Below are 23,546 nucleotides of genomic sequence, written 5' to 3' on the forward strand. Positions count from 1 at the left end.
AAGATGTGAGAAAGGTTTGAAACAGCATCCTTGCCAGATAGAGTTTCTGTGTACTGGGGGAGGTGGCAGCAAGGATAGTGTTGGCCAAGAAGACATCCCCATAGCAGATGCAAGGGAAGTACTCGAGTTTGCTGCCTACTATGCTTAAAGTATATAAGGCAACTTATGTAGGTGAAACGTTGCATATGTTCGCACTCCTATCTTGTTCACCTACCAATCCCATTGTTCCTTTTCCTTTAGAGAATATACTCAGGACTTTTCATTTATTGAGTAACAATTGGGAATAAACGACAAATATAGTTAGATATATTGAAAGTGCACCATGTGAAATATTGTGTCAAGATTACCAAGATCAGATAATTAACACGTCCATCATCTCACATGGTTAGCTCTTTGTGTGTGTGTGCTGAGAATATTTGAGATCTACTCTTGGCAGCTTTTTGGTATACAACACGGTATTATTAACTATCATCACTCTACTGTACATTAGATTATTAAGACTTATTCTTCTTAGAACTAAAAATTCATGCCCTTAGCTCTAGGTTACCTCATCCCTCATGCTTAGGATTTTTAGAGCTAACTAGCAGCAATATAATTATACAATTAAATAACAATATCTAGATTAGTTTTGATAATTAAATGGTCCTGGGATGTATTCTTGGCATTTATTTTAATATAGTTTATTTAAGACTTCTGTAAGAGCAGTGTCAATTAATACAGTTCTTAGAAGTATAATACACAGCCTATTGAAACTGCCCCATTGTACAAAAGTAACATATCTATAGATTATTTAGTAAAAGTTCCAGCATTGTCTGTATTTGGGGTCTCAGTATCTGGGGATGAGCTTCTCAGACATGTTCTCTGATTAACTCCAGCTGGTGCTTCTTTGCCTATCACCAGGGAAGAAAATTAGTGGGGAGAAATATAAGCAGCATGATGCATGCTGCCCACCACCACAGAAGACCCTGGCAAGTCCACAATCAATAATAAACCCATTGGTTTTTAAATGATTATTTTAGGGGCACCTGGATGGCTCAGTCTGCTAAGTGTCAGGCTTTTGGTTTTGGCTTCAGTTATGACCTCAGGCTCATGAGATGGATTCCTGCATCAGGCTCCACCTTCAGCTTAGAGTCTGCTTGAGATTCTTTTGCTTTCCCTTGCCCTCTGCCCCTCCTCCCACTCAGGTGCTTGCTCTCTTGCTCTCTTTCTTAAACAAACAAACAAACAAACAAATAAATAAAATAGGTTTTGGGAAGTTTTTTACTGGTTGTGTGGAAAAAGTATGTAAATGTATATGGCTTTTCTCTCCTGTGGTCTGAGTTATATGGGGTGGTTGCATTTGGTTAGCAGTTGGGTATCGATGTGTCCAAGTTTCAAAGAGAAGGTGATGAGACCAGACACATTCCCGTATTCAGATTTCCATCTTCATGTGGTTTCTTCTTTAGAATCAATGGGAATATGGATCTCATTTAAGCACAAAGAAAAAACAATACAGCATAATGGGGTCCTATGTCTCAGAGTCTCCAATTCTATATCTGAAAATATTACCTTACTTATTGAAATTTATCAACAAGTTATGGGTTGCCTGGATAGCTCAGTAGGTTAAACAACTGCCTTTGGCTCAGGTCATGATTTCCAGGTCCTGGGATCAAGCCCCATGTTGGGCTCCCTGCTCAGTGGGAAGCCTGCTTCTCCCTCTGCCTCTCTTTACCACTCATACTCTCTCTCACTCTCAAATAAATAAATAAAATCTTCAAGAAAGAAAGAAACATATTAACAACTTACAAGTTCAAACAATCCAACTCAAATTCGATGGATTAATGATAATGTTGGATCAACATCTCTGTATATAGAAAATGCTTAAAGATCAGCTTAACACATAGGAATATAGGCTATGTAGATGGAAATTTGAAATAGAAACTCTGCTTTAAAGCCAATTTTGACTATAACAAATGGGAGAGCTGTTACACTATTTTGTGTGCCACATAAACATTAGCAAAAACACTTCTGAGTCCAGAGACTCACAAACTCTTACTTGAAATTATAGTTTAGAGAAATGTAATTTCTTTTTTAAATCAAGTAATATATCAACTAAAGTTTGATCAGAGAAGTGGAATCACTAAGATATATATGTGATATATGTAATGTATTAATATATTCAGTATTAATTACAGAATACTTACTAGTATAATATATGATATATAACATGTACTATATGACCTATAATGTGTAATATATAATGGGTAATTCTTATATATCATATATATTTATTATATTTAATATATATCACATTATATTACTATAATTATTAATATAATTGTATTGATGTTATAACACAAATATGTTATAAAACATACAGGCATATTATATTATATATATGAAGGGATTTAGCTCAGGGATTTGACTTCACACAAGTCTAAGTGCTGGTTATACAGTCTGTGTAAAGCTATTGTCTTCATGCTTTATCTGATGCTGGAGTTGGCTTTTGCCGAGCAGGCAATTGCGAAGGAAAGGTGAATATAAAGTGGAAGAGAGACCGGAAAAGCTGGAATCCATGTGAATGAGTTGAACCCTTGAGTGTAGGCTGAACCCTGATTTTCACCACCTCTAACTCCATCCTTGTGGATGTCCTGTGGAAGAGAGTGCTCTACCTTACAGAACTAAAACACATCCCTGGGCCAGGCCTTGGAGAAGCTCAGGGAAGGCCCATGGCAAGGTGGAGCAACCTTAGGCTCAGCTGTGCTCCTTTCTAATGAGATGAGGCAGCAGACCAGCAAAAACATGTGTGAGCCACAAAAACATCCAGTGCATGCGTGGTGGCTACTTCATTTTTACCTTTCAAATCTTGCACAGAATGTCTCTTTCACTCCACCCTAATAGTGAAGACACTGGGAGGGGAACTGTGGGGAAAAAATAGACTAGTCATGTTGACGTGTTATGAAGCCACCACAGTACTGCCTGCCCTTGTCACCTTGGCACACACTTACACTCTTTAGTCACATGTAAAATCCAAATAGTAGAGTCAAACGTCCACCTAACATACTACAAGTATCCACAAGTATCACAAGCTCATTCTTCTAAGTCATACTCTTTGATATCCAGTACTACTGAAACATAAAGCCTAACTACTTTTAACACACTTCATGAGAGATGGTAGGCAAAGTGAAGAGAAGACGAAAAAAAATTTGTTAATATCTATAAACATTATTAATATGAAACAAAGAAAATGTCATCTATTAGAATGGATAAAAATAAAAAGACAAACAATGCCAAATGCTAGTGGCTCTGTGGTACAGCTGGACTCTCGGACACTGGTGGAAATGAAAAATGCTATAATCACTTTGAAAATAATTTGGCAGTTTCATAAAAAAGTGAAACATATACTGATGACATGATGCAGTCTTTTCATGTATTTATTATGTGTTTACTCAAGAGAAATAAAAATACAGGTCCACACAAAATCTTGCATACCACTTTTTACGGCAACTTAATTTGTTGTAATAGCCCCAAACCAGAAACAACTTCAATATCCATCTACAGGTGAACAGATAAACAAAACTGATATTCATAGAATAAATTATGACTCAGCAATAAAAAGGAATATATTGCTGATATAGCAACAACAGGAACAATCTCAAAATTATTAGGCTGAGTGAAAGAAGCAGGTAGAAAGTGTACACTATATGATTCCCTTTACATAAAATTCTAGAACATGCAAACTAATCTATGGTGACAAAAAGCAGGTAAGTGGTTGTCTAGTGCCAGGGACTAAGGGAGGGCTGCGCTGAAAGGAGCACGAGGCAATATTCTGTGTCTTGATTTTGGCAGTGACTTACCATAAATACATTTCTCAAAACCCATGCAGTTCATTGTAAATAAATTATATGCCTGATAAAGCTGATTTACAAATGGAACTAGTACAAGGAACCCATTCCTACATGTTTACCCAAATACTGTGAATTTTTGAAGAAGTCATGTTCAATGTCACTAACTTAGAACTCACTTTGTACATGAACTTTGGTGGTTTTGAAGGGGGCCTGGTAGACCTCAGCTGTTTTATGCGCCAGAGGGAAAAACATCAACATATTAAATGTACTCTTTTGTTTTTTTATTCACAAATAAAAGGGAATCACTCAGAAGTGAGCCTTAAACTATTACATTTAGTTGAAGCTTTTTTCATACAGAATTGGTTTTTCCTCCATATTTCCCATGTATATATTTCATGGGCTCGGATCCGAACGAGGTGTGTACTGTGTGTGTTTGTGTGTGTTTCTGTGTAAAGTTTCAGTGTGCCTGTGGGACAGTAGTGTTTATGTAGTAGAGATAACCTGACATGTGCGTAGCTTAGCTTGTGAAACCTTCCTGCAGAGAGAGCACAATGTAATTTGTTTTAAACACAGTAAAAGTTAGGGAGAGACCAACACAACCTGGTCAGGTGCCATAGCTTCTCATTTGCAAAGGAACTGGCCTTCCGTCTGGGCACTGTTGTGCAGAAACTACTAAACTCAATCCTCTCAGCAAATCAGTACAGACACCAAGGCCCCGAGGGCCAGTGCTGCAGGAGGAAATGCAGCAGGAGGTGAATGAGTGAAGTGAGTGAGTGGTAACGTGGTAACATGGTAACATGGCTGACAGGAGACAACCCCAGGGTGATTCTCTGGCACAAATCAGACTTTCCCTAAGGTTTCTGTTCTGGCATCATTTATAGATATAGATCAGCCTTTTTTCTTTTTTTTTTTTTAAGATTTTATTTATTTATTTGACAGGAAGAGACACAGCAAGAGAGGGAACACAAGCAGGGAGAGTGCGAGAGGGAGAAGCTGGCTTCACGCTGAGCAGGGAGCCTGTTGTGGGGCTCCATCCCAGGATCCTGGGATCATGACCAGAGCCAAAGGGAGACACTTTACAACTGAGCCACCCAGGCACCACATGGTCTTCAAACTGAAACAGGAAGCCAGGCCAGTCTCGGGTCCCTTATTACTTTTCTATTCCTCTCTTATCATATTGATGGCAACTTGTTCTGTGTCTGCCTTTATCCACTGGCATTTCATCTTCTTCAGGGCAGGGATGGAGACTTACTTTTTTTTTTTTTTTTAAATCACTGTACACATTGCCTATGTGCCTGGCATACAGGAAGCCCTCAGTAACTCTCTTGAGTGGATGAATGATTAGTGTTTTATATGTCCACATGTATGTATGTATGTATGTGTGTATGTATATTATACATAATATATATCTGGCTTATACTCTGTTATTAGTCTGTTTTGAATAACTGTTTTTGTGCAACTGCTTTGTATTTATACAAAAAATGCTTTTCTTTCACTAAAATGTGTATTTTCCTACTTACTAATAAAGGTAATTACTCTTAGAGCATTATTTCTCAAGAGAAAATTAATTGGCTTCCTGTTTCTGTAGCATTTACTTCCATGCTTATTTGAATGAACTTGATCATTTTTACAGATCGTCCCCACTTCCTTCAAATATAGCAGAGCATCTTTCTCATCATTGTATTTTCTGATAATTTGAAGTTAGCCTAAAATTAGGCTGTCAAGAAATTAAATGACACAACAATCTTAAAGTTATCATTGAACAAAAATGATTGCCTCAAGTTCATCTGTCTTTGGTTCCTGACTTGTCAATTGATATTGCAGAATGAATTGTTCATTTAATTATCCAAATATAAAGTCCAGTCATGAGAAAATTTTAATGTCAATTGTCATATTTAATTCCCTTTAAAACAAAAGTGAATACTTTTCAGCTTTTTTGAAGTCAAAGGGTCTTCCAGAAAAATTAATAGCTGTCAAAAATGAATGTTTCCTGCAAAACAGCTATTATTTATAACAGTGCCAAAAAGAGTTGTCTCATTTCTTCCTTGAGTTATTTCAAGATACAGGAATGATAGATAACAGATGAAATGACAAAGAATACAATTAAAATCCTAACCTGTTCCAAGTGGCAAATTCCAACAAAAAGCATCTTTTTTTTAAATCTGCATCTAAAAAGCTCCTATTTTACCTCAAATTACTTTAGTGATTTCTTAATCTGACTGAAATTAAATGAAAGATATTGCCTCACAAAATTATTTTGAAATCTTAGATTAGACTCTCTGACATTGTCCTCTTTATGTAAAATACTTGTGATTATTTATCCAGGGACTGAAAGCTCTTTGAAAGAAAACCAAAACATTACTTAGCCACACTATATGCAATTAAAGCAATATAATGTAAGTAATCAATATATGTCATCGATTAGGATTAATACAGGTTTTTCTCAATTGCATTAACACCTTTTATACCTGTCCCAATATGCCTGTTTTGGACACTCATAGCCAATCTGCTATTTGACATACACATTTTAGGGTCTTACAAGCATATTAGACTCAATGGATCTTTTAAATTTCTCTATCACTCTATCTGTTCCTTTCAAGTTGGTCACCTTCCTACTAGCAAGCAGCAACACCATGTACCAAGTTTTTCCAGCCAGAAATCTGGGAAACATCTCTGATTCGTCTTTCCTTCTTCCTTGCCATGCCTCTGCCACAACCAAGAGGTAAAAAAACGTCTCATACAGCCACTTCTCTTGGTTCATGGCCACCTCCCAATCCAGGGCTCCTGGTGACTCACCTGGGTGATAAATCCTGAATTTTGCTTCTTCTACAAGCCATCGTTACACAGCTTTTTTACTTAAAAGAAAAAAATCATGCCATATTGTTCCTCCATTTAAAACCTATGAGGGGATTTCCATTGCTCTCGAAAAATTTCGAACATTTTATGAGTCTATAATGTCTTGCATGATTTAGCTTTTATTTGCCCATCCCTTACTTCTCATACCCTTTTACTCTTGTTCACACTGCCCTCTAATCAGCCGCTCAAACACAGCTGTTTTCACCTGTGAGGCCTTTGCGTTCTTTCTTTTGCCCCAAATACTCTTCCTGGACTCTTTACAACTAGGTCTTCTTCTTACTTGTATGTCAGATTTAACCAGAAGTAAGATGAATAATTGAACAGGAAGATAGGCAAAGGACTATGTGCCAACCACTCTGCTAGCACTCAGGAGATGTCTCAGTCTACCGTATCTATATTTATCATCTGTATTTGCATCTGTATCATCTGTAGCTGTATATCACCATAGTTTACAACTCCATACTCTATTAAATAATGTAGGAATAAAGATCCGTATACCCACTGTCAGTATACATTTTAGCCTACATTTGAAGCATAAATCTTTTCATAAGTTTGATTGAAACAAAATAATCCCTTAACTAGGAAAATGTGAATGACCTAAAGCAAAGAAATTTTGTTGCAGAAAGTACAAGACATTACCTCTGGATAATTTGAAAGTCCAAGGTAGACTAACCATGATGGATGGATTTTACTCATTCCTTCAACAGATACTGCATTTATGCATTTATAATATATAATGCTATGCATATGTTCAGTTTTATTTATTTATTTATTTATAAAGACTTTATTTATTTGTTTGACACAGAGAGAGAGAGAGAGAGAGAGCACAAGCAGGCAGAGTGGCAGGCAGAGGGAGAGAGAGAAGCAGGCTCCCACTGAGCAAGGAGCCCAAAGCAGGACTCGATCCCAGGACCTCAGGATCATGACCTGACCCAAAGGCAGCTGCCCCACTGACTGAGCCACCCAGGCATCCTAGTATAATTTGTTTATGAAAAATTCTCAAGAGCCTAGGCATGCTGTTACTTTTGATACTTAGGTTTTTGAGGATTTTTTCAACAAAAATATCTGGGACACCTGGATGGCTCGGTCTGCTAGGCATCTGTCTGTGGCTCAAGTCATGATCCTGGGGCCTGGGATCTAGCCCAGAGTCAGGCTCCCTGCTCTGCGGGGAGTCTGCTTCTCCCCCCTCTGGCTACCATTCCCCTTGCTCATGTGCTCTTTCTCTTAAATAAATAAAATCTTAGCAAAATAAAAATAAAAATCTGTGAATAAATATTTAATTTCATTTGCACAATATAACTGATAGGTATCTTAATAAAATGCTGGATGTTATGCAATTAGTACATGGAATGAAAATAGAAGTTGATTTTGAAAGTTAAGTTTATGGCTTAAAATAATCTGTGTAAACTATATATCTACATGTAATAAATTTTAAACACTTAATGATCACTTTTAGATAAATTTTATAAATTGTTCTTGTATATTATTAAACTAATTTAATAAACATTTGTCAGGTGTGTATAAATTGCTTCAGGAAAACTAAATTTGATGTATTACTGTAAATGGTTTCCAAATAAGATTTTGGAACACTGTGTTTATCAAATTATATTCATTACTCTTAGAGGAAAAAGATTATTTTGCTGATGTGAATTTCCAAATAATAAGTAGAAGAGATTTTATTATGAACTTAATACATGGTAAATTTACATCATTACAGAGCCAAAGTTAAAGACAAGTTCAGAGAAATCTTTTCTTTCCAAGAATATAGGCTGCCATCCTATTGGGAATGGTGGGATGAAGATATCTCTATATCACTTAATCATAAAAACAAAGCCAGTGATTCTCCAGTCATTACCAAGTGCAGAAGTAAAGCAGAAAGACATGGCAAGAGGCAGAGCCCTTTGAAGTAGGTGGTTACAGTGTGCTGTGAAACAAATCATGCCTCTCCATCTCTGATGGAGATCAGAGAGTATTCTATGGTTATTGGAGCATTCTTAATCTGCCAAAAGATTCAGGTCTGAAAAGGGAGATGGATACACATGCTGTTTTTTTTTTTCCTCCCCAAAGTAGTAGACTTTGAATATGAGAAATGAATGCAAAATATTTTAATGCCAAATAATCTAGTAGCTTCAGAACTTGTCAACTAACAAAAGGCTCTGTTTCCACTTACACATATGTGAATGTTGGCATACTCTAAAAGTTCAGGAAAACTAATTTTCAAAGAAATTATCAACAGGTAAGTATCAAGGTCAAATCCTATATGAAATTATTAGAGAAAATAAGAGAATAAAGAGCAGAATAATTCCTTACAAGCCAGAAAGTCAAACCTACAAAACTATTCAAAGCTGAAATCTACTGTGTCAAAATGAGCTATGAATGCCAAAACGAGTGCTCTGTTTTCATGTAAGGATTAGGGAATCATTACTAACCCACCTCTTATTTAACCAATTTCATATATTTGAGGCTGAATCTTGGAATACCCTGGTCCTAGTACCAACCTTGAGTATTTCTCAATATGCTCAGATAGTAACAGAAATACCATTCGAGTGAAACATCTTTAAGAAAAAGATTATTTCTTGACTTAGATAACGTAAAAGAAAGAGATAAATCTGATATCTTCACACATGGTTTGAACCAGAAGTTCAAATCATGATGTCTTGCCAAGGCAGCAGTTTTTCTATCTTTTGTTCTTACCTCTGCCATGTTAGGTGCTCTATGAGGCCAGCTCCTTCCATGCCATTAATAACTACAGTATTAGTATTTCCCCATCAGTGAAAGCCCAGATAAGTGGATGCATCTCTTTCTTAATGGCTCCAGGCAAGAGTCTGGTGACTCTGGAAAACCTAACCTGGATCACATAACTATCCTTGATTCAATTACTAGTGACCCAATTACTATGTATTATCTGATTCAATTACTACTGGCCACGCCTAGATACCCAGCCACAGGTGGACCTGGGACACGGTGTTGTCAGTTTCAACAGGATTACACAGACCAGGAATAGAGATGAGTTGGCTTTTAAAGAAGACTGACAAATTTTATTCCCAGAATAAGGAAGAAAAGATGGTGAAGAAAGGAACAAACGAAGAATTTCCTCTATAAGACACCATGATGAAAGGAACATAAGCACATTTTTTGCAAATTTTTACAATTTTACAGATTTTCATAAGGTTATTATTTAGTAGTTTGGAGAACCCAAGTGGGATTTTTCTTCTATACAGATGGTTAACAACAACAACAATAAAACTGTGATGAAGAGAAACATATGACAAGGTGTCAGTCTCCATACCAGCTGGTCCTATTTTATCAATATTATTTTTCTTAATTTAGAGCTTTTAAATTCAAATTCTTAATTTATCTGTTTATATGTTTCCAATACAACATGAAACATACATCAGGCAGTCATGTGATAAGCAATCTAGTTAGATGCATGCAATGGATTACTATATTAATAAAATTATTGACTTTTTTTTCTTAGCTGGAGCTCATTATGAGTATTTATTAATTAATCCAAATTTCCAGTCAATTGTCACTTAGCTTCCTGCTCTATGTATGTCATTCCACACTTCCATTAAGGATGACTCCTAGGCATTTTAGGAAACTAAATGGTGGTTGAGTAGAAAACTAAGTAGGAAGAAAAAACTTGAGTAGGAAACTAAGTGGTTGAGTAGAAGAGGCAAACTAGAAACTCATCTTAGAAACTTCCATTTCTCTTCCATGATCTTTGTAAGAGCATGCAGTTTATCTTTTAGGCATTTTAATTACAATGGCCAAGTTTCCTAGACTAATAATTTAATTCCCAGGTACCTTTCTCCTGCAACAGATCTATTTAAAAACAAACAGCAAAGAAGGAGAATATTTTAAGTTTTGGAAGACTATTATTATAGGACTCTATCTTTCTTGAAATGCATAACCTAGAATTTAATCCATGTCTAAGTTACGGTTAGACCCTAAGACTCTAAGGAGTATTTGGGGTTGGAAAATTACAATAATTTTTGGGCATTCCTAGAATAACTCACTCCTGTTGATAGTTTGAGATTAGAATTAAAAATACTCGGGGTAAAACTGTTGGACATTCTCTGGATATCCACTGAAAATCACGGAGTTTTATTTGTTTGTTTGTTTGTTTGTTTTTTACCGAAAGGCTTTTTATTTTCATTATACTGGAGTGCTTCTTTAGTCAGACTCTGGATATAACCTTGATTTCCTAAAAGTATGTTCTTTTTAAATTTCCCACTTTTTTTTATTTTTTAATTTTAATTTTTTTCAGTGTTCCAAAATTCATTGTTTATGCACCACACCTAGTGCTCCACGCAATACGTGCCATCCATAACACCCACCACCAAGCTCACACAAACCCCCATCCTCACCCCTCCAAAACCCTCAGTCTGTTTCTCAGAGTCCACAGTCTCTCATGGTTTGTCTCCCCCTCCAATTTCACCCAACTCACTTCTCCTCTCCACCTCCCAATGTCCTCCATGTTATTCCTTATGCTCCACAAGTAAGTGAAACCATATAATTGACTCTCTTTGCTTGACTTATTTCACTCAACATAATCTCTTCCAGTCCTGACCATGTTGATACAAAAGTTGGGTATTCATCCTTTCTGATGGAGGCATAATGGAGTCATTTAAAGATAACTTTATGAAGTTATTGAAACCTATATGGATTGTTAAAATATCTTTGCCCTATAAGTTAATAGGTGGGGTCCAGGGTCAGAGTTAAGAAGCCAGGCTTAGTAGGTTCATATTTACTATTTTAGTTGACTAGAGCTTGATGTTCAGTTCTCCGGTGTGCATATCTAATACAGGGTTAAAACTGTTTATAACTCTTTCCCAGTGAGGATAAAAGAGATACTTTTCGATACAGCAATATGTGCTACATACAAAAGCTCCAAAGAGGAGAAATCAACCCAAAGTCAACCCAGTAGCCCATGACTTCTGAGATTTACTTTTACTCAAAGATATACTTCATGATCAATGAAGATTCCGGACAGATCTTTCCATATTTCTTTCTTATTTTTTTTAAATTCCTATAAAAGCTACCTTACTCAAATAAAGCATGTCCCTTTAAATTTTAATTTCCCAAAGATAGTTAAATTTAAGTCATTCTTTACGTACTAGAACTGGTTACTATACACCTTGAGTTAATGATTTCATGTCTGTCCTGGTAGTTACTGCTCACATAATCAGTATTTGTCTATCCCAAAGAAGGAAAGAACTCTTTCTTCTCATTCCTTAACCATTCATCAAAAACACTAGTTAGAAGAGTGACATCCTGGATTGAAAAGGCCAGCTCTTTCTTTGTCTCCATGTTCCTCTACTAAAATTATATTCAACTCCACCATTTTTGAAAAGCACAATTTGATGATAATGATGATTGTGATCATAATTTTCCTCCAGAATTTATGTATTTAATGGTCTAGAAAACATCAACTAAACTGAAAGTTAGGGATTCTAAGTTTTCACCAACCTCACTGCATTTTTTGAATGAAGTGAAGAGGACTGAGTTTCAGTGCTGAGACAGCTATTCCAGGAAACAACAGATCAGAATGCTCAGTCATGGCTATTGATACGTGACATTCTCAAAATATTCTTACATGTAGGGACTATTTGTAAAACATAATCTACAAGTTTAATTTGCTGTACATATCTAGGACCATGTACCTCACAATATGAAAACACACACTTATCAAGAACATATGAACATATAATAAAATGACAATATAACAAGTTCATGAAGCAAATCACAACAGATTTTTTAAAAATCAGTTCCATACATTGTGTTCTTCTAACTACAGAAGAATTTAAATTATTAATCAAGAACCAAAGAATAAGTAGAAAACTCCATACATTTTGAGATTAAAAATTATACATTTATATAATTGTGGTTGAAAGAAGAAATTGTAATTGAAATTTAAAATATGTAGAACTGAACTGTAAAGGTAATATTTCACAAAAATGTGTAATATGCAAATATATAATAAAAGGGAAATTTATAGGCTTAAATTTTATATAAAAGGAAGAGAAAGAAAAACGAAAGATCACAGAACCTAATAGATACAAAGAAAGTAGAAGGAACACATGAACATTTAATAGTGAGAATCAATAAGGCCATAAATTGGTACTTTGAAAATGCAAATATACAAATATACAAATGCCAATATTGAAAATATTGATGTTAATCAGGAAAATAAGAATAAAGAAGGCATAAATTAACATGAGGAAAAAATACTTAGCCAAAGTGAAAAGCAATGCTAATAGTATAGCTCTGCCAATAAATTTGAAACTTAGGCCAGTGTTTCTCAACCTTAGCCCTGTTGACATTTGAGTTGAATAATTCTTTGGGGGGTGGGTGTGTGTGTGTGAGAAAGAGAGAGAATGAGAGAGAGTGTAGGGGGAGCGGCTGTGTGCATTGTAAGGTATTTAGCAGCAACCACGGCCTCTTCATACTAGTCACCAGCAGCACCTCATCCCACCCACCGTTATGACAGCCAAAATTGTTTACAGATATTGTTAATGTTCCCTGAGGGTGATCACTCCTGGTTGAGAACCACTGACTTAGACAAAATGGACAAATTCTTACCAAAATAAAAGTAATAAATTTCTGTTAAGAAGAAATAGAAAATCTGAACACCACACTCGATTAACCATGAAAGAGTTTGAATCAGTGGTTAGAAATCTTCCTAGGAAGAAAACATCAGAGCTGGGGCTTCATTTTCAAGGAATATATACATCTTCCCAGACTACAGATAATGAAGGACTATTTCCCTATTTTTTTCCGTGAAGTTAGTATAACCTCAAGAAGAACAGCATGTGCAGGCAGGAAAAAGAAACAAACAAACAAAAAATATATATACACATATATATATAGTATACATACTATATATACAGTATGTAGTATATTATATATACTATATTATATAATATATGTTATTATTTATACTATTATATACATAAAAGAATGAATAAATGGCATTTGCAGATCATCCAGCTATCTACTAGAACCTTAGAATAATCTGTAAATAAATTATTAGAAATAATAAGTTAATTCTCTGTCTATCAAATAAAATTATGTAAATCAATTGCATTCATATACATCAGTAATAACAAACTAGGGATGTGATATACTAGGAGAAATAACATTTACAATAACAGAAAAAAAAGGTTACAACTGGAAAAATGTAACTAAAATTGCATTAAGACCTATATGGGGAAAATGATAAACTTTATTAGAAGATACTAACATTGACATAATGAAAGAGATGCTCCGTGGTGCTACTATGGAGACTGAGTATGATTAAGACATTGAATCTTCCCACATTTTTCTACATATTAAAGCCATTTCTGTCACAATTTCAACAGGACTTAATTCTAAAACTTATAAGAAAGAAAAATTGCCCAAGAAGAGCCAAGATGCATTTGCTAAAGAATATGGGGGAACTTCCCTATCAGTTAACAAAAATTGTTGGAGAGTTACCACATTAGGGCAACCAACAGACTGAAAATGCTACAGAATCAAGGGCCTAAGTAATACCTATGGATATAGGGGAACTTGATCTGCCAAAGGTGGGTGGCATTGCTAATTCATATGGAAAAAAAAATGAAATTGGTTTGATGGCTCACACCATACACAGAAAATTTCTGATGTTCTAATTACCTAATGTACAAAGGAGATTTTAAAATTTTTTAGAAATTAAAGACATCTTTATGGCATCAGTAGGAAAGATTTCTAAGTTAAGACAAAAATTTCTAACCACAAAAGATTGACAATCTGATTACATTATAATTACTGGCTTTGTTCATCAACAAAACAAAACAAACACACAAAAAAATCCCCACCAAGATTGACAAGTTACACATGTTGAAAGATATTTTCAACACGCAACCAGCAAAGAATCACTATTCAGAATATATGAAAAACATACACAAATCAATAATTGAGAAGACCAATTGTTTTACAGAAAAAAAGGGAGAAAAAACCAAATAGACATTTTATCAAAAAGGAAATATGAGTGGCTAAAATACATGAAAATATGCCTAGCCTCATTAGGAATTAGGAAAATAAAATTTAAACCTTAGTGAGATACTTTTTCACACTCAATTCCTTAAAATTAAGGTTTTTGGGAAATCGTGAGTTGTTAATGACCTATAACAATAGGAAGTTTTATGTACTATCAGTGGGAGCGCAAATTGGTATACCACTTTGGAAAACAACATGGCACCATCTTGTAAAATGGTTTTAAAGTATTCTAGTTTATAAACTGAGGGCTGGATTCACTGATATTGATGGTATTATATCCCATATTTGTGAATATATTAGATATAGTTTTGTATATATCATGTATTATTTTGTAATTCTTTAATAAATTTTGAGCTTGTGAGCCCAAAATGGGTCCCTTTTTTCAAAGCAAACGCACTGTGGTTGACTGAATATTTCTTAAGTCATGAAAACTCCAGCTTGAAACGAATCTGGAAAGAAGGTGAAGGGAAGAAATGAGAGATATCCAAAGAAAGTTTAGGGACCTGATTTAACTCTTTACAACCAGAAAGCCTATCCCAATAGTGTGAATGGTTAGTATCCTGGTAAGTGCATCATACAAATAGGATTCTGAAGATCTATTAAGTGTTTATGGCCAACCCTCCCAGTAGGTCTCAGGCAGAAAAATGAGATCTTATCTGAAGAAAAAGCAAATTCCGCTTCTATAACACACTGATTGAAAAGAAAATGCAGTCCGCAGAGTTGTACGATTGAACAAGATTCTCAGCCTTTCTGTGAAAATGGAACTGGGGATATTTCATTACACCCACCATTGAAATTGAAAATGCCCTGGGTCCCAGAGATCAAAGTTCCCTAACCTGAATGAACAATGGCAACAGTGCACAGTGTGTGTGAGTGGGTAAGTGGGTGTGGGGCAGGGAGTATTTTCTAAACTTAGAACTGTGTGATAAATAAATCAATCAGTGGCATATTGGTCCCTTGTCCTAGGATTTCCATCCTAAGATCTCTCATTTGTAGAAATATTTGCTATTTTTTATTTGATTCTTGGACATATAAAGACCATTCCACATGCCGGTTAGCCATTTTCTCTGACTTCATTCCCTCATTGAAGAAAAAAGGCTTTTGGATTTTGACTTTGTTTCTTCCCGATTGCGTGATCTTTGGGGGACGTTTGTGCCTCAGAAATAGAAAAGTGAGAATAATACCCAAGTCATCGGATTTTGCCAAGATTAAGTAAATTACCACATCAAGAGTACTTGGTGCAGTGTTTAGCGCTCAGTAAATGCATGTTCACCGCCTCTTGTCTTCTAAAATTTCAAGTCCGGCGCAGAGTCGATCATAGCCCGGGAGACGTGCAAAGCATGGCTGTGATCACACGTAACTCGCGCCTTCCTTTTGCACGCTGAGCTAAAGACAGCCAGGGCAGCAAAGACCCGCTGCAAACAGCTCGAGCGGGGGAGGGGAAGGCAGGCAGAAGGGGAAGCCATTGTACCTGCCTCTGCTACGTGGAAAAGGCTTCCGGTGGCTCAGGGCAGGTAATAAAGCACTTGTATTTACTCACCTGCATGTGATCTGAGAATTCTGCGTGAGCAGCAGGTGATTAAAACATCTGAAATATATCCCTCGTCTGTTCTGTCCTTTTACTGAGACAACATTTCAGTTCATTTCTCCAGAGTCTCTAACAGCTAGCTATCTATCTGACTGATAGCTTTACTCTGAGCGCTGAATTCAATTTTTTATTCCTCTTGTGAAATACTCCCACTTTCTCACTTGTCACATATATAATTAATTTCAGCTGTCTTGTAAGATTTGACAATGACTGTATTTCTACCTACTTGTTTATTCTGTACAACTCAGGTTGAATTCCTCTAAAAGTAGGCAAGGAAGAAGTTTCTTTTTTCTTTAAAAAGGCAAAAAGTTGTGGTTCATTTAGTCATCTGTACCTTTTGAGAAAATTATTCCTAGAAAAAATTAAAGAAGGGTTTTCACTGTCCCAGTTTTCCAAAGTACTTGGGAAACAGTCATTTGTCAGTGTTTTAGGATTCTAGAGTTTATATGTGGAAATACGCTTTCAAAATAAGCTAAAAATTTTTTCCAGAGGAAATTTGATGCCATGACTTCCCAAATAAGCTAATTTCCCTCTAATATGCCTTAAATGGAGAAATAAAGCTTAGAATAATAAAAAGAGAAAATTTGAATAGATTGATCCCAGGGAGGAGATAATTTCATCCATCCTTTTACAGGCAGACAAGTATCATTATTTTAACTGATAGTGGAGAGCAAAAAGCAAGAAATAATCGTGCAGAAATCCCATGCCAAAGCTCCCAGGTAAGGCGACATTTTTTCAAAATGGTTAAAGACATGAACACTTGTAGATATATTTTCCATGCCTGTAATTTTGTCCCCTTTTTGTAAGTGTAGTCTGAAGATATTATCGGATCATTGTTTCAGAAGTTCCCTAGAGAAACCTCATAGAACTTAGCACTGAATAAAACATGATTTAAAAATATTTTTATCCAAGAGATAATAAAAAGACTTTTCTGTGAAAATCTGAAACATAGTAATCTGAGACAATATAGGTGCCATTATGTTATAAGATGTGAGGAGCTGTGTTTGGTGGTATTATTTTTTAGTTCTGTTGGTCAGGACTTTAGCCTTTAGATAACATCTCTATTTGAACATAGCTTCAAAGTAATTTACCACTGAAGATGGCAAAAGTCCATTACTTTCATTTCCATTAAACACAGAAGACTTGTTGTGATTATTTTTTGGCAGAGCAAAAATAACATGTAAATCTCTTTTAAATGCAAGGGGTATGGGAATGTTATTGCCAGTACATTAGTTGGAGGAGGCCGTCTGGCCAGTGTTGGTTTCCAGCCCCTGTGGCTTGGTCTGCAGAGTGATGACAAGATTATACCCACTTGCACATGGGTTGTGAAACACTAGAGTGTCCTACCTAACTATTCTTCATGTGGTGCTCTTGTTTATTTAAAAACCAGGCAAACCATCCTGTCTGCTTGTAGATGTCAATAATCTTTCTTTTTCTTTTTTTACTAAAATAAATTGAAATTCAAGAAATCAAATTATGTGATCCAGAGAACTGTGGGAAGTCCTGGTGGCTGCTGGATGGGAGGTACAGAAATTTCATTCAGCTGGATATGGAGGCTTGTCAACAGAATGGGCTAGATTTATGTCTTTAGTTTAGGCTTATCACTAAGGACTATTTTGTAATCTTAATAGTGTTAAAAATTTCTCTAAAGATTTAATAATAAACTTGATTAAAATTTTATTTATACTGCCTATCATGCAAAATGTTGGTGCTTTAACCTATAATTCATACTTAATGAAGTTTCAGAATTTTTGCCACTTAGAAAATTGCTAATATTAAAGTCCCACACATAGTAAGTAGTTTTAAACATAATTGTATTAAAGAGGTTTCTGTTGTCTACTTTTAGTAAATATTTCCACTTAAATATCATTAGTTATTAATATTTTGTTACTTGCAGTATATATTATTGGTTGATTTTTATAAGTTTCATGTCCCCTAAAAATGTTTATGAATTTGGGGGGAAAAATGACATTTCATCATCTTGGCATATCCTATGTAGAAATTATCTGATGCCTAAGAACTGAGTCACTTTTGTTTGTCAAACAAACTTATTTTGTTCAAAATTGTTTACATTCTTAAAATATAATTTGTATCTTAAGGACCTATTTCCATTCTTGGATAGTAATAACCACTTTGGGGGTATAAATGTTTCTGGTGACTCCCTGTTGTATTCCCTCTGTCCCTGTGGAGCTGGTCAGAATATTCAGGAAGGCCCAAGAAAGAACAGATGGACCATAGGCTGCAGGCTGCCGCCATTGTTCTCACCTGAGATTGTCTATGCAGTCTTGGTGTCCCAGAAGCCCCTAGCACAGATGCAACTTGATCTGTTTAAACATGGATAGAAATTTTCTCCTCCTGGTGTTATCTCTGGGACACACACCTCTTTTCAGGCGTTATCCCAAAAGGGCCGCCTAGACTATTACTGTTCCACCTCCAATTTACTATCTACCTCATTTACATGTAATCTTTTTCTTTTTAATAGTTTTAACATATGAAAAACCATGTTATTAAGGCAACCAAGAAAGTCTGGGCATGTATAGCTTACTTTTACCTGGACCTCCTGCTTTAGCGGGTGAAACCCCAAATATTTTATTTCTACTGTCTATCTAGATCAGTGTCCTTCCCCCTCCTCCTGAATAGGTTCCCCCCCTTTAAATCTCTCTGGAAGCCACGGGTGTTTCTCTGTAGTTAGAGGACCATTTCCAAGTGACTCATGGTACCACACACTCTATTTTAAGGAAGGGTGGGCTGGGCCATGTCGGGGTAGGGACGGGGCAGGCTGCTGGAAAGAAGAACAGAGCTCTAGTTGCTAAGCAACCATGAGCACGCTTGGAGTTCTCAGATACCATCCCGCGTGACACATGACCAGAGACTAGGAGTGTAGTCAAGCATAATGACAATGATTTATTAGCTTAAAAAACAAAACAACACTGTAATGCTTCTGGTAAGAAATAGCATGTTCTTTCCTCTCTTCTTTTCTCTGAAGCCCACAGCTACGAACAAAGAGAACAGGAACTACAAAACTTACATCTTCAATGAAATCAGGAATTGGCTTCAACTCCAAAGGACAGCTTTTGAAGAATATGGCCAAATGTGGAAGAGCCTTGGCCTAAATGGAGAGCAAACACCCAGAGCCAGTGCCTGCAGTTTCAGATTTTAACAAGACTGCCATTGCTACTATTTGAAGAAGGCAGACAGGCCAAGAGGAAAATCTAGGAACCCCCTCGGGTGGTGGGAGCAGGGAAGACAGAGTTCCATACTACTTGGAAAAGCCAAGAAGAATTCCAGAAGGAGGAATGACTTATTTTCATAACTTTTTGCCCACTAGTCTCCTTATAATGAGAAATAATTTGGGGATAAGTAATACAGAGGAAGGAAAAAAAAAAAAAAAACAAACACACCAAACCACTGACGTTTGCTATGTATATAGATCTCTCTATACATCCTGGAAGCCACAGAGATTTCTCTGAGTGATAGGCTCAGTCTACAGTGGGCAACATAACAGTCTTGAAGACAGACATACTAAGTCAGAGGATATAGCAGATATGTGCCGGCACACACAAAAAATGGAACATTTTCAGATCCTTTGCTCACCCCCCTCTCCCCTCAAGTTTAGAACCCCCACAGTAACCTCAAGGGACTAGCTGGTCTCGATGGAATCCTCTTAGTTAAAAAATGAGAAGTAAGGGATGCCTGGGTGTCTCAGTCAGTTAAGCATCTGCCTTCAGTTTAGGTCATGATCCCAGAGTCCTGGGATCCAGTCCCACATTGGGCTCCCTGCTTAGTGAGGAGTCTGCTTCTCCTTCTGCCCCTCACCCCACTCATGCTCAGTTTCTCTCTCTCTCAAATAAATACATAAAATCTTTAAAAAAAATGAGAAGTATGTGAAACGTCCCTTGATAATGGGTCCATGATTAAAAGAGCGAGACTGATACAAAGCGAAGGTCAAGCAAAGCTTTATTTCGCACCAAGCACTGAGAATCAAACCAACTGGTCAGGGCCGTCTCTTACAAAAAGGTGACCTCTCTCTGCCTTACAGACTAGCTTTTATAGAGCAAAGGCCATGTGGTTGGGCCTGACCACACACAGGTGGCCAATGAGATTGTAACACACAGAGAAAGCTGCACAGTCATGCTAGGTCACACAGGTGGCCAATTGAATTACAATTCACCCTAGTAGATATTTGAACTAGCCTATCACCTTGGTCAGAATTGGCACCCAAATGGCGCCCAAAGGGCGGGGCCCATACTCCTTGGTAGCTAGGGAGACAGTATGCGCCCCCACTGATTGGATACCTCCACCTGGCCTGACCCACCCTTGTATTTGGGCTTTGTTACCTGGGACTGGTTTCCCAGACTTGCTTTTAAGTTCCCTGAGGGGGGGGCAGGGTCAGTTTATGTTTTACTGCATAAACAACAAAATCACTGTTTAACGGGATGGAATTGCTCTGGCTAAATAGGCCCTTACAGTAAGTACAAAGGATCCACACGGAAGCTCTGCATGGATATTATTCGAGAAACATAATTAGGAAGGAGTGTAATAAACAAAAAGTAGACAAATGATGCACATTGAAAGAATTAATCCAAGAAACAGAAAAACACAAATTCACAGAAAAGTCTTTCTCTACACTTGCAAAAAATCTTCAAGAAATAATCATTGTAAAAACAGTCTGTTAACATTAAAATATGAGATGAAACAAAACAAGAAAAGCCCATGTAAGTAGTTGAAAAGCAAGCTGGCAGCCCTTCAGGGAAGAACTGAAATTTCACAATAAAACTACCACAGGAATAAAAGCTACAATCAAAGCGAGAGAGGAGAGAAAATTAGGGCATTGCTGAAAGCAGAAGGACCCACTTGGAAATAGGATAGTTGGGAGTAAGTAAATGTTAAGACTAACAAATCATCATGGAGAAATTAAAGAAAACTACCTAAAGTTATTTTCTAATTACTAAAAAGAGAAAGAATTCATATGGTGTCACTTTTAAAAAAGACAAACTCATACAAATAGCACCAGAGTATTTATAAGCCTTCCAAACTGTCATCGTGAAAAACCCTACACAGAAATGCACAAAACAAAATACACCAAAGATATGCAAATATGGTAGGGAAAAGGGAATAATAAAGTCAAGAATTTATATTACGAAACAAATTCAAAGAGTTAGGACCAAATTATTTTATTATGACTGTAAATCAAACACCTATAAAAATGGACTCTCAGAATGGCTTTAAAAGAGCAGATCCATAGACTATGTATGAGAGGTATGCTTGGAGCAAAAGGACACAAAAAGGTTAAAAGGGGGAAAATATGTCAGTCAAAGGCAAACAAAATAAAGCAGGAGTCACAATGTTGAGATAGGATAAAGTTGAAGCAAAAAATAACTCCAAACAAGAATGCTTAAAATAATATGTGCAAACCCAAATGAAAAGCTGATGTTTATTTTTTTTCCTGCTAAATAACAAAGCATTTAAAAGTGCAAAACTGCAGAAAATATACAAAGGACTTAATACAGAAAGTACAGCAGTTAGAATATTTGGTTTCCTTCTTTTTTCCCATAAAGATCAAGTAGTCAAAAAATAAATAAGGCCATAAATCCAAATTGTATAATTTTTAAAGTTGACCACACACACTTCTATTCAGCTTTATACACTGAAATTAGAGAATTAATTTCCTTTGCAGATGCCATTTAATTTTAACAAAACAACATGGGCCCCAAAGGAATCTAAGTCAATTAAAAGAGTGGAAAAAATCCAGGCAAGAATTTTAAATTACCGATATTGAATTAAAAATTGCGATGCAAGGTTTAACTGGTCCAACGCTCATGGCCTATGGCCTAACTTCTAGAAAAAGAATCAGTCTTCTGCAAAGATCATGGAAAATGGCTTCAGCCCAGTGCTTAGGCAATCAATCCTGGACAATGACAGGTTTGGACCCTGTCCTCAATCATACCAGGAGAGAGATTGGTTGTTTCCCTATGAATAGTGATATTCTTATACATCTAGCTGCAAACCAAAGACTTATCCCCCAGCCCCTAATCATGCCAAGGAATGAGGCTCCTGAGCCTGCCAGACATAAATTCTCAGTTGCCACTTTGCTTTGTAGTGTGTCCCGGCCCTTGGTCACACTAGAGAAAAAGCCTGTGCTTCCCCAAGTGAAGTTTAAAAGCTCCAGGTCCAAGGGCTGGAGTCAGTCATCCAGAGTTAAATCCAGCCCTTATAGAACCCTATGTGCTGTCTTAGGATGTAGTAGGCAAGGAGACTTCTGCACATTTGTTTCTGCTTCTGTCTCCAAGTGGCTTCTCCAATAAATCTTTTCCCTACTACGGGACATGTATAGTCTCTGGCCACTTGCCCTTGTTTGTATATTAATGGCAGAAAAACAGTAAATTTTGTAAATGTTAAATATTTTGCCCAGCCTTCTCCTGCTTAAAAGGAAAATAGTAAAACAACAACAACAACAACAACAAAACCTATAATTACAGAACATTAGGTAAATACTCTATACAAAACCCAAAAAGGCTATAGCTAAAATTATGCTCAGAGGGATAGGTATATTATATTCTGTATGTATAATATGAATATTATAAAATATTTATATGGCCTAAGAAAGGATGACAATAAGTCAGGAATCAGAAAAAACAGGGACCTTAAAAAAAGAAATAAACATAAAAAATAATGCATTAGAAAGCAGATGAAAAGAATTAATGAATAAAACTCAGAGCTGATTTTCTAAGGAAATAATAACATGATGAAACTACTAGCAAGTTTTATCAAGAATAGAAAACACACATTGAAAGGAAATTAAAAAGAAGAACAAGAAAACCTATTCATGAACCCAACAAATAGTTATTGAATTCCTACTACAGACGATACACATTTCCAGGTAGGTTCTGAGTATATAAAGAGAATAAGACAGACAAAACAGACATACACACACACCCTACTGGCTTTATGGAGCCTGCATTCTCAACCCCCAAAATAAAAACGACATGTAAGTAAAACGTGTAACATGTTAGACAGTGAAGTTCTCATGGAAAACTTACAAAGAGAGGTGAGCCATGCCGTGTGACTGTGTTCAGGGATTACAGTTTTCTGTAGGGTGGCCAGGGCAGTGACATTTGAGGAGCTAGCTCAAACTGAGGCTGGCAAGGGAGTAAGCTTGGAGTGCATCTGGAGGAAGCAATGAAGCCCAGGAAGAAAAGCAAGTGCCAAAGCCTGAGAAGTGACACCTTGGAGCTTGCTTTTGAAAAGAGCTG

The sequence above is a fragment of the Mustela erminea genome, chromosome 16, assembly GCF_009829155.1.
Source record: "Mustela erminea isolate mMusErm1 chromosome 16, mMusErm1.Pri, whole genome shotgun sequence".
Classification (NCBI taxonomy): domain Eukaryota; kingdom Metazoa; phylum Chordata; class Mammalia; order Carnivora; family Mustelidae; genus Mustela; species Mustela erminea.